This window comes from Phocoena sinus, chromosome 7, assembly GCF_008692025.1.
Source record: "Phocoena sinus isolate mPhoSin1 chromosome 7, mPhoSin1.pri, whole genome shotgun sequence".
Classification (NCBI taxonomy): Eukaryota; Metazoa; Chordata; class Mammalia; order Artiodactyla; family Phocoenidae; genus Phocoena; species Phocoena sinus.
Genome location: NC_045769.1, coordinates 71,517,047 through 71,530,431, shown reverse-complemented (window position 1 = coordinate 71,530,431; position 13,385 = coordinate 71,517,047). Strand labels below are relative to the sequence as shown.

The 13,385-nt window shown below is 36.1% G+C and overlaps 1 protein-coding gene across 8 annotated transcripts in view; it reads left to right on the top strand.

Moving 5' to 3' along the window:
• Positions 1-13,385, top strand: part of TANK (TRAF family member associated NFKB activator) — an 88,798-nt gene that overhangs the window by 34,280 nt on the left and 41,133 nt on the right. The gene's annotated exons all lie outside the window — the stretch shown is intronic.

Sequence of the window (13,385 nt, the reverse complement as noted above, 5' to 3'; positions counted from 1 at the left end):
AAATGAGAATAATGTAATGAACTTCTTACAGTGCTAAATATATTCCATTTAAAATTCTGTCCTTTATTCTGATATTGTTTCCATGTTTCTGTACTGTCAGAATAAAGAGCAAAATTTTATTAACATATATATTCATTGAATGATGATCATAGAGTTTTTTGCTTGCTTGTTTAATATCATTACTTAGTGTTTTGGGGGTCCCCAATACCACCCACACATTCTGCGATTCTCTAGAAGGACTCACAGGACTTAGTATACTGTCATACTCAGAGCTAAGATTTATTACAGAGACATTGTAAAGATACACAGCCAGATCACTAATGGAAAAAGGCATCAGGTGGAGTCTAGAGGAATCTGTGTGCAGGCTTCCTATGCTCTTTCCCTCCTGTGAGAGGTCACACAGAGTGCACCCTCTCCAGCTCAAAAATTCACTCAACACACTTGCAGTGTTTTGGCATGGGGAACTCCATTTGAGACTCAAGAGCTTGCGTTTTTTTTAAGGGCTGGTTACATAGGCACCGTCTGTCAACCAAAATTTCAGATTCTCAGAAGGAAAGTAGTTATTCACCATAAATCTCATGGTACAGTCTAAGTAGGCTGGCACAGCATTTAGAATCTTATCACTTAAACGTTTTCAAAAATCAAGTTCCCAGATGCTGTCAAGGGCCAGCCTTGCAAATAGGCCTTTTTGAAGATAAACAGCCTAAGGCCTGCTATGTTAAATTATTCCTGCACGGGCAGTTGAAAGTGGAGGATCTTATGTTGGTTCCCTCAATTAAAAAAAAAAATTTACTAGCCTGTGAAATTCTGAAGTCTAAGAAATATGCTAGCCGTGCGGTTCTTAGTTTCTTCCATAAATATAGGAACTACACAATTCGCTTCCTCCTTTCCGTTTGATACATCTACCATAAAACTAGCTGTTATACATACTTCACTGCATTCCTCAGAAATTGTCATTATTCTTTGTGATTATCCTTTTGATTTACTAAAGAATACTCACAGTTATATAGGTAAACTTAATGGGCTAGATGTCTTCATTAGGGGTGCACAAGAGAAACAGAGATGGGATAATGACAGGCACTTTCTCAATTTTTTTTTTTTTTTTGTGTGTGTGTGTATGTGGTATGCGGGCCTCTCACTGTTGTGGCCTCTCCCGTTGCGGAGCACAGGCTCCGGACACGCAGGCTCAGCAGCCATGGCTCACAGACCCAGCCGCTCCGCGGCATGTGGGATCTTCCCAGACCAGGGCAAGAACCTGTGTCGCCTTCATCAGCAGGCAGACTCTCAACCACTGCGCCACCAGGGAAGCCCTTTCTCAATTATTGAAATGAAGTTTGGATTTCTTTTCCTTTCCAGTTCATGTATAAGGCATAATCACCTTTTAAAAAACAAAACAAAAACTCCCAGCTTTTATTCTTCTTATTTTCCCATTAGGTTCATTAAGAAACTTCAGCAATACTGTACTTGCTCTAGGAAAGTTAGGAAACACAGAATTAGGGAAAAGGAGTATTGAGATATTCTTGGGTTAAGGCAGACACAGGAATTTCTCTGTCTCCTCCTCTTTCTGCACTGGCCAGTGATAAGCAATTGAAAACTTTTGTAATTTAATCTCTTATCTGCCATGGAAGAAACCTTCACTCACAGCAGCAATTATCTTAAAGAGGGGAAAGGGAAATATTTTTTTACATTTCACAAGAACAGGGGAAGAAAAAATATATACTATATATTTTTATATGTTAAACTCTAAATATTTTGATTTATTTAAGAAACATTATTGAGTGTCTGCTGTGTACTGGGTCCTTAATGAGGTTCTAAGAATACTGAAATAAAATATAGTTTATGTCCTTAAGGAACTTTCAATAAGTAAAAAAGGAAGATCAAGTTATTACCATAGCATACTAAGTGCTACAGTAGAGATCTGTACAGGATAATATGTGAACACAGAGAAGAGGCATCTATTTCAGTCTGGAAGGATCAGGTCATAAGCCCACTACTAAGCCCAACCCTTTAGCTAAGATTAGGAGGAGTTGGGTAAATTAGGGAAGACGGATCCTGCAAGCAGAGAGAGAATAGTATATAATAAAATCTTGGAAGTGAGGAATGTGTGGTATGTTTTATGTACCATAAGGTGATCCTATGGCTCCAAAAGGAACTATAGGGCAGTATAGGAAAAGAAGCTGTGAAGGTAGATTAGAGCCCTATCTCTATGATTATGATTATGTAGTTTGTACGTATTCTTACTCATTCAAAATTTATTGAAGGATTTAATATATGCTTTAGAAGGGTCTTCCTGACAGTGGGATAGGGGATAAATAGGATAGAGAATAGTCTGGAATTCACTCAACAAACATACATTGATGCTAAGCAATGGTCTAAGATCCAGGAATATAAAAATAAGTGGCAACCATCAAGTTGCATTTTAACATATATATGTATATATATATTTCTATTAATATACATATATTAAATACATATGTACATATGCTTCAATTTACAAAAGAAAGAATGAATGCAATCATTTCAAGTGATCAAAATGAGGACTTAAATTAAGCATTGGGAATAAATTTGGGAAGAAATCTAAGATTTATTTAGGAGATAGAATGAAAAGCAGGTGGCATATGAATGTAGGCCACTTCTGAGGGTGATGGCATAGATTCTAAGATGATACCCATGTATCTGGAAGAGAAGACTGGATTAATAGTGGTGCTAATTAACTGAAACCAAGAATGGAGAAGAAGGTTCAGATTTAAGGGATTGGGAAATAAGATGTATAATTAGATTTTAGTTATTAGGTTTGGTTACCTATGGGGCATGCAGGTGAAAATGTCCAATGGATGGTTGCAAATATGGACCTAAGAGCCTAGGTAGAGTTCTGAATTGGAGATTATAGATATAGGTTATAGAACAACAGATTTCATCATAGCCTTGAATGTTTATAACATTTCTGAGTTATATGTATGGGGTGAAGGAATATATGAAGGACAGGAGGGTAAGAGGAAGAAAATAAGGAAAACCAGTTGGTTGCTGGAGATTCAGAAACAGGTTAAGGAATTTACTATGAACAGAGGAGAAACACCCATTCCTCTAAGAATTGGCTGCAAGTGAAAATAAGTTTGCAGATAAGAGGTGGAGGTGGCAGGAAGTTAAAAGGGTTATCATGAATCACTTATATCTGGAATCCAAAAAAAGTCAAACCTGTAAAAAACAGAGTAAAATGGTGGTTACTAAGGAATTGGAGGGGAACAGATAAGACTGACGGTGTTTAAATTTGTAACAAGTAGTAAAGCTAGAGATCCAATGTACGGTATGACAAATATAGATAATAATATTGTACTATAATTATTAAATGTAATAAATATTACTACAACAATCCTATTACAATATGTAAATGTATCAAAGTAACACACTGTACACCTTAAACTTACAAAATGTTACATGTCAAATTCATTCAATTTAAAAAAATCAAATAAACAAAAAATAGTAGGGTTATCATATGAGAGTACATTTTTTTCCTGTGAAATACAAGATAAGGTCATCTACTGAGTGAAATGATTTTAGAATATTCTGAAAGTGGTAATAAAGACTTGAAAGCTTCAGTTAAGAAAAGAAAGAAGAAAAATTTTGCATCCAGCCTTTACCATGAATTTTTGGTGGTGTCAATCCATGTTTGCCGGTTATTTTTTCATCAAGTTTCTTGATATAGAAGTAGAACAAGTGGGTAGCCAAATCCAGGATTAAAAGATTGTAGAGTTAAGAGTAGAAGAATTTCTGGTTAGGTGGCCAGAAAGTGCATACTAAAGCAATTGAAATTATGTGCTTTGCGATATAAGCTAAAATCAGAAAGAAGCTAATCTAGGAGGAATCTAACAGACTAAGAACAAAAAGAGGGTTTATGGCTGAAGTGTTCATGAAGTGAGAGAACAGATATAGAGGGAGTAGAAGAATGTGAGAGTTCAAAGGATAGGTTATTGTCAATGAGTAAATACTGATGTTTAGGATCTTCTGTCTTCATAATGAGTCATAAAAGTGGGTAGCTGGAATGAGATTGAGGAATTCAAGAAACTCTAAGACTAGAGCAGTTCTCCTAGAATGGTGGTAGTTTTAGGAGCATTTAGAGAGACTGTTGTGAAAGGAAGATCAAAAATTCTTGAATGTGAGGAAATGACTAGTATCTTGGAAGATAACTGTTTTGAGGAGAGACTGGTGTAATTGAATGCCTTGTGAATGGTCTTTTGCTTAAGTTTAAATGAGTAATGGCCCAGAAGTGGCAATAATGAAGCAAGATCATACTTATCTTTTTGTTCTCCCACATCTAACTCCATCACCCAACCCCTGTGGTTTGATATGACACTAGACAGCTTCATATGAGGGGGTTACAGAGGCATCTGTGTCCTCAAGAGACAACATAATTATTCCCATTTTAATGTGAGATGCCAGGCTTGCTGAAATGCACATTCTTAACCACTGGACCACCAGGGAAGTAACATGGCCCTTTCAAAAGAACAAAATAAATTTCCAGAAACAGCCCCTGAAGAAACACATGCATCATACTTAATAGACAAAGACTTTAAAATAACTGTTGTAACTATGCTCAAAGAGCTAAATGAAGCCAGACTCAAAGAACTAAAGGAAATCGGGAAAGCAATAATATGAACAAAATAAAAATTTTACTAGAGGGGTTCAAGAATACACTTGAACAGGCAGAGTAAATGATCAGTGAACTAAAAGACAGGTCATTTGAAAAAATGGAGCCTGAGGTACAAAAAGAAAAATGAAAGAAAAGTTAACAGAACCTAAGGGACTTATAGGACACTATCAAGTGCAGCAATATATGCATCAGGGGAGAAGGAGAAGAGAGAAATTCTTTTGAAGAAATAGATTATTTGAATAAATAATAAAACTTCTCAAGTTTGAGGAATAACATGGATATACAAATCCAGGAAGCTCAACACACTTCATGTAGGATAAACCCAAGAGTCATACATCAAGACAAATTATAATCAAACTGTTGAAAGACAAAGGTAGAATCTGGAAAGCAGCAGGAGGAAAGTGACTCATCATGTACAAGGGAGCCCCAATTAGGCTGTCAGTGGATTTCTCAGCAAAAACCTTGCAGACCAGAAGACAATGGGATGATGTATTTAAAGTATTGAAGAAAAAAAACTGTTAACCAAGAATTTTATATCTGGCAAAACTGTCCTTCAGAAATGAGGGAGAAATTAAAATATTCCCAGACAAACAAAAGTGGAAGGAGTTCATTACCCCTAGACCTGACTTACAAGAACTGCTAAGGAATGTCCAAGTTGAAGTGAAAGAGTGCTAGAGAGTAACTTGAAGCCAAGTAAAAATATAGTCCTCTGGAAAAGGTAAATACATAGACAAATATAAAAATCATTATTATTATAATTTTGGTTTGTAACTCTGATTTTTATTTTCTATAGGATTTAAAAGACAAATGTATAAAAAATAATTTTAAGTCTATACTAATGGGTACACAGTATATAAAGGTGAAATTTGTGACATCAATAGCAAAGTGGGGGGCAGAGCTATAAAGGCATAAGATTTTTGTATGCAGCTGAAGTTAAGTTGTTGTCGATTTGAGAGATTGTCATAACTTCAGGATATTATATGTAATCTCAGTGATAACCACAAAGAAAATATAAAATATGCACAAAAGGAAAGGAGAAGGGAATCAAAGTGTGTCACTACAAAAAACCAACTACATACAGAGGAAGGCAGTAGCAGAATAAATGAGGAACAAAATGCTATAAGACATACAAAAAATAAAGAACAAAATGACAAAAGTAAGTACTTCCCTATGGGTAATTACTTTAAGTATAAATGGGTCCCACCCTACTCAAAAGACATAGATTAGCATAATGGATAAAAAAACAGGATTCCACTATGTGCTGTCTATAAGACTCACTTTAGATTTTAAAACATGCATAGATTGAAAATGAAAGGATGGGAAAAGACTCCGTGCAAATAGTAACCAAAAGAGAGCAAGTGTGGCTATACTAATATCAGACAAAGTAGACTTTATGTCAAAAATTGTTACAAAAAAAAGGAGGGACATTACATAGTGATAAAAGGATGGTATCAAGAAGATATAACAGTTATAAACATATATGCACTGAACATCAAAACTCAAAAATATACGAAGCAAACATTTATAGTATTTAAGGGAAGAAATAGATGACTCTATAGTAACAGTAGGCAGCTTCACTATCTCACTTTCAGCACTTCCATTAATGGATAGAACAACCAGACAAAGATGATCAATAAGGAAATAGAAGACTTGAACAACATCATGGACCAATTGGAAATAGCAGACTTATACAGAATACTCCACCCAGCAGTAGCAGAATTCACATGTTTTTCAAGTTTACATGAAACATTCTCTAAGACCATATTTTAAGCCATTAAAAAGGCACCATAAATTTAAAAAGATTGAAATCATACAAAGTGTCTTTTCTAATCACAGTGGAATGAAACTAGAAATCAATGGCAGAAGGAAAACTAAGAAATTCACAAGTATGTGGAAATTAAATAACACACTCTTAAATAACCAATGGGTCAGAAAAAAAAATCATAAGGGAAATTAGAAAATATCTTGGAGACAAATGAAAATGAAAGCACAACATACCAAAACTTATGGGTTGCAGTGAAAGCATGCTGAAAGGGTGAAGAAAGATCACAAATCAGTAACCTAACTTTACACCTTAAGAAATTAAAAAAAGAACAAAATAAACCCAGAGCTACCAGAAAGAAGGAAATAGTAAAGATTAGAGCAATGATAAACAAAATAGAGACTAGAAACTAATAAAGCCAATGAAACCAAGAATTGGTTCTTCTAAAAGATCAACAAAATTGACAAATCTTTAGCCAAATTGATTAAGAAGACTCAAATAACTAAAATCAGAAATGAAAGAGGGGACAATACTACCAATTTTACAGAAATAAAAAGAATTCCAAAAGTACTATGAACAATTGTACACCAACAAATTGGATAACCTAGATAAAATCGACAAATTCCTAGAAACACACAACCTACCAAGACTGGAACATGGAGAAATAGAAAATCTGAATAGACCTATATCTAGTAAAGAGGTTGAAACAGTAACCAAAAAGTTTACAACAAAGAAAGCCCAGAACTTAATGTCTTCCCTGGTGATTTCTACCAAACATTCAAAGAAGAATTAACACTAGTCCTTCCCACACTCTTCCAAAATATTGATCAAGATGGAACACTTTCCTAACTCAGTTCTATGAAGCCAGCAACCCTAATCCCAAAGCCAGACAAAGGCACTACAAGAAAACTACAGGCTGATATGTCTTATGAATATCAATACAAAAATCCTCAACAAAATACTAGCAAACGAAATTCAACAGCATTTTAAAAGGATTATACACTTTGACCAAGTGCGATTTATTCCTGCAGTGCAAGGATGGTCAAGTCAATCGGTGTAATCAAAATTAGTCAGTGTGGGCTTCCCTGGTGGCACAGTGGTTGAGAGTCCTCCCGCCGATGCAGGGGATATGGGTTCGTGCCCCGGTCCGGGAGGATCCCATGTGCTGCGGAGTGGCTGGGTCCGTGAGCCATGGCTGCTGAGCCTGCACATCCAGAGCCTGTACTCCACGATGGGAGAGGCCACAGCAGTGAGAGGACCGTGTGCCGCAAAAAAAAAAAATCAGTTAATGTAATACACCACTTTAACAGAATGAAGAGGGGGCCAAAAACCACAGGATCATCTCAATTGATGCAGAAGAGTTGATAAAATAACACCTTTTTTTAAAATAAAAGCGCTCAACAAACTAGGACTAGAAGGAAACTATTGCAACGTAATAAAGGCCATATACGAAAAACCCACAGCTAACATAGTACTCCATGGCGAAAGACTGAAAGCTTTTTCTCTGAGATCAGGAACAAGACAAGGATGTCCACTTTCACTACTTCTATTCAACATAGGACTGTAAGTCCTACCCAAAGTAATTAGGCAAGAAAAGCAATATCCAAATTGGAAAGGGAGAAGAAAAATTATTTCCATTTGTTTGCAGATTACTTGATCCTGTGTGTAGAAAACCCGAAAGATTCCATCAAATAAACTAGTAGAACTAATTAACAAATTCAGCAAAGTTGTAGGGTACAAAGTCAACACTCAGAAATCATTAACATTAAACAAACTGAAAAGGAAATTAAGAAAATTCAATTTACAATAGTATCAAAATGAATAATATACTTAAGAATAAACTTAACCAAGTAGGCGACAGACTTACACACTGAATACTACAAAATGTTGCTGAAAGAAATTAAAAGAATAGGGAGTTCCCTGGTGGCTTAGTGGTTAGGATTCCAGGCTTTCACTGCCGTGGCCCAGTTCAGTCCCTGGTCAGGGAACTGAGATCCTGCAAGCTGCACAGTGCAGCCAGAAGAAAAAAAAATTAAAAGAAGAAACATATGGGGGAAAGTCTGTGTTCTTGGGTTGGACCCTTACCTTTCACCATATACAAATTAACTTAAACCTGATCAAAGACCTAAATGCAAGAGCTACTATAAAACTCTTAGAAGAAATCATAGAGGGAGAGCTTCATGACATTGGGTTTGGCAATGACTTCTTAGATATGACACCAAAAACACAGACAACAAAAGAAAAATTAGGTAAGTTGGACTTATCAAAATTAAAACTTTTGTGCATCAAAGGACACTATCAACAGAGTGAAAGGCAACCCAAGGAATGAGCGAAGATAATTGCAAATCATTTATCTGATAAAGGATTGATATTTAGAATATATAAAGAGCTCCTACTCTCAACAACAGAAAACAACTTGATTAAAAAATAGGGAAAGGACTTGAATAGACATTCTCCAAAGAAGTTACACAAATGACCAATAAGCACATGAAAAGATGCTCGACATCATTAGGGAAATGCAAGTTAAAACCACAGTAAGACGCCACTTTGTACCCATTGGGATAGCTATTACAGAAAATTAAATTAAGGGGCTTCCCTGGTGGCGCAGTGGTTGAGAGTCCGCCTGCCGATGCAGGGGACACGGGTTTGTGCCCCGGTCCGGGAGGATCCCGCGTGCTGCGGAGCGGCTGGGCCCGTGAGCCACGGCCGCTGGGCCTGTGCGTCCGGAGCCTGTGCTCCGCAACGGGAGAGGCCACACTGACTAATTTTGAGAGGCCCGCATACCGCAAAAAAAATAAAAAATAAATAAACAAAATCAGTGTTGGTGAGGATGTGGGGAAATTAGAACTCTTGTACATTGCTGATGGGAATGTAAAATAGTGTATCCACTGTGGAAAATAAATGATGTTTCTTCAAAACAAAACATAGGATTACCATATAATCTAGCAATTCCACTTCTGGGTATATACCCAAATGAACTGAAAGCAGGGATTCAAAGAGATATTTGTATGCCCATGTTCATAGCAGCCTTATTTAGTGGCCAGAAGGTGGAAGCAACCCAAGTGCCCCTCAATGGATGAATAGATAAACAAAATGTGGTATATACATACAATGGATAGACTAGTTGGATTCAGAGAGACAGAAAGTAGTAGGGTGGTTCCTAGAGGCTGGGGGAAAGGATTGGGGAATTAGTGTTTCAAAGGACAGATTTTCAGTTGGGGAAGATGAAAAAGTTCTGGAGGTGGATGGTGGTGATGATTGCACAACAATGTAAGTGTACTTAATGCCACAGAACTGTATACTTAAAAATGGTTAAAATGGCACATTTTATGTTACATATATTTTACCACAACTTTCAAAAAATCTATTACCAAAAAACAAAAATCAGTGTAGCCTAGATTCTCCTGCTGTCTATGTTTTATTGCTGTTCACCTGTCATTCATCAGTTTGTACAGACTCGCCTGCCTTTTACCACTTAGCTGTCCATACTCCAAGTCAGTTCTTCTCACAGCATTTCTTCTAGTTCACTGCAGTTTAAGACTCAGAAGCTCCTCTTTGAAAAGTCAGTGTGCTACATCCATTTAAGAACATTCTGTCAAGCAAAGACATCTGAGTATTCCAAATCAATAAAGGAAACAAAGACAAATAAGGCAGGTAAGTGATTTTTTTTAAATACTATTGGCCAAAATTACAAAAGCAGCACATGCTTATTGAAAAAAATGCAAATAATCCAAGATACACAGAATATAAAGTGATGGTCCTCTCCCTCACTTCCCAGAGGTAATCATTGTTAGTAATATATGTATATCCTTCCAGAATATGTGAATCATGTTTCTTCAAAAATGGAGTTATGCTAATTTGAAAAAGGTTTTAAATTTTTTTAAATACCTTTATCTTCACCATCATCATCACTAAGATTTATTGAGGCTTACGTTTGCCAAAGTGCTTCACAGTCATCTGATTTAATCATTTTACAGCTCTTATGAGGAAGAATTATCTTTCATATGAGGAAACTGAAGTACAAAAAGGGTGAAATAACTTGCCCACAACCACATCACTAATAAGTAGTAGAACTATGATTTGAAAAAAAAAATTGCTTGACCACAGATTTCATGTCTATGACTTCTTTGCCTAAAATCATCCACAGTCTTTCAAGTTCACACATACAGAACTACCTCATTCCATCTAATAACTGATCATATCTCTTGTACTACCTCTTACTTAAAGCACTATTTTTCTTTAACATTTCAGATACCATATTTGATTTTTCTCATTCCTTTTTGGGTTGCATTTCCTCATTCTTCTCTGTAGGTTTATTCTCTACTACCAGGTCACTAAACATTAGACTTATTCAAGGCCTTCTTTGCATCTTACTTTATATTCTTGTATGAGTGATTTCATCTTCTCCTATGGCTTCAAATACCTATGACAGTGACTCTTAAATTTATCTCCCTACTCCAGATTTACCCTCTGAGCTCTAGACTCATATATCTTATTGTCACTTGGAAGGCACATTAAACTGAATGTCAGACCTGAACTTATATATCCACTATTTTTTTCCCACCTATACCATATTAATAGAGTAATGAGTTTTATAAGGTACCGTGTGGAATAATACTGCCTTCTATTTATCCTAAGTTACCTCAGTTAAATTTCAAAGGATGATCCTTCATACTGCTACTTATATCCTACTATTGATCGTCAAGTATATTTACTTTCCCTGGCCCCTAAGAGGTGTTCTTCTCTATACCAAATTTTCCATTGTTACATCTAGGCACTCCTACCACCATGACGTTAAATTGTTTGTCTTAGAACCTCTAGTCTGTAAGAAAACATGACTATTTTTAGCTCTTCCTTACAGTTTAGCCTTTATTCTAGACCATATTAAAATGGCAGGTAATCCCAGAAAATACTGAATCAACTGTATCCTTTTCCCTCCTTCAATCCTTAAATTCATATTACTTCAGAAAGTAGAAAGGAGAATTAACTTTTTATGAATGAGTATATTTTACAAGAGTCACATACTTTATATGTAAATACTCCCAGCCCTACAAAGTTGGCATTGTTAGCCCCGTTTTCAAATGAAGAAACTGAGACTCTCAGAAATACGTTAATTTTTTAACATAAGTGGCAGAATCTATACTGAAACAGTTTATCTGACTCAAAAGTCCATATTCATTATACTAACCTAGTTAAATCACAGCCCATTCCAGGTTTTCAAACCGTTTTCTTCCCATTGCTATAAATAACCAAATATAATCTTCCCTATCCTTGGATAAATCCTTACTTTGTGATTTATACATCTCTTACTAAGAGAGCCTAGAGTATAAAGTTTGCCATTCATATTTCTTTTATTCATCCTACAAATAATTTATGATGTTCTAGGAACATAATAAATGCTAGGGATTCAACGATACATAAAACATAAAATGTACCTTTTAAAGGATTCACAGTCTAATATGGCTTATTCTGTTTCTTGCTTTGTATAAGCACTTAGGTATACCCAGACTAAAAGGTCTTCTGACTGTTGCAAAGTAGAGGAATATTTTAATCACGGTAGCCCCTGACATAAACAACTTTCAATGTGCTTGAAGGATAAGAGAAGAGATTATTATGTAGGGCAGTGGTAGAGTTGGCTTGGCCTCTGAATTTTGTGCAGATAGAATAAGCTATTGTTACAAAGAGATCAGGAAATACCATGCTTAAATAAGATAGAAGTTTATTTCTCTCTCATGTAACAGTCCAGAAGTGAGTAGCCAGGGCTAGTCAGGCAGCTCATTCACCCCTAAATTACAGTTTCCCTCTCTGGAGTCACAGTGGCTGCTCTACTTGTTATCATTTCCCTGCCAGTAAGAAGAGAGAGAAGTGGGGAAGAGCAAACAACTTCCTTTTAATGATGTAGTCCAGAATTTGGACAGGTCACTTCTGTTCATACCCTATTAGCCAGAACTTAGTTACATGGTCACACCTAGTAGTGGGGAAGGCCAGTAAATATATTCTCTAGCTGGATGATCATGTGCCCACTTAAAGGTCTATATTACTGGGCTTCCCTGGTGGCACAGTGGTTGAGAGTCCGCCTGCCGATGCAGGGGACACGGGTTCGTGCCCCAGTCCGGGAAGATCCCACGTGCCGCAGAGCGGCTGGGCCCGTGAGCCATGGCTGCTGAGCCTGTGCATCTGTAGCCTGTGCTCTGCAACGGGAGAGGCCACACAAAAAAGTCTATATTACTAAAAGAAAGAATGAGAATGCGTATGTGGTAATAATTAGCAGTCTTTGCCATATCTTGTGACTGACTAGTTAAGCTGCCTAGGGAGTTTCAAATATCACAAGTTTCCACAGTGTGGAATTAAATATTAAATCAGTTTTATTATACCAAGTTGCTTGTCACTCATTTCTGCCACTGTCCTGTGGGAGAAACCAAATATATATTTTTTTTTTTTTTCAAATATATTTTTAAAAGACTTAAGTACCCTCTATTGTTTCTTTGACCAAGAGAAGAATCTTAATAAAGTAATAAAAACATCTGAAAATTTAAAAACTGATTGCCAATTTAAAAGTCAGATTACCATATTCATAAATGATTAAGTTACAGAAAACTTCCTGCGTTTGATCTGCTTGTCCCCAGAGCCTTTGTATTATGTAATCAGAAAATATCCTCTTGTTGAGAAAAGAAGTATTTGTCTCTTCTTGCCCAGTTCTTGATTAAAAGAGAAATATCTACAATAACTTGTATATAAAGGATGAAATTTTCTTAATTCTAAAATAGTTCAGATGCTGTGCTATAAACTGCTTTTTCTTTGTACTGATAAGTAAGTTGAAGGATATAAAATATTTCAAATCATCCTGTGTGCTAAGCAAAGAGCCTTATTGACTAACCAGTGGGTATAAGGTGAAAACCTCAAATAAGACTAAATTTATGCTGTCTTTTTATCATAAATTACAGTTCTAAATGTTTTTCTGACAATAAACGTAAA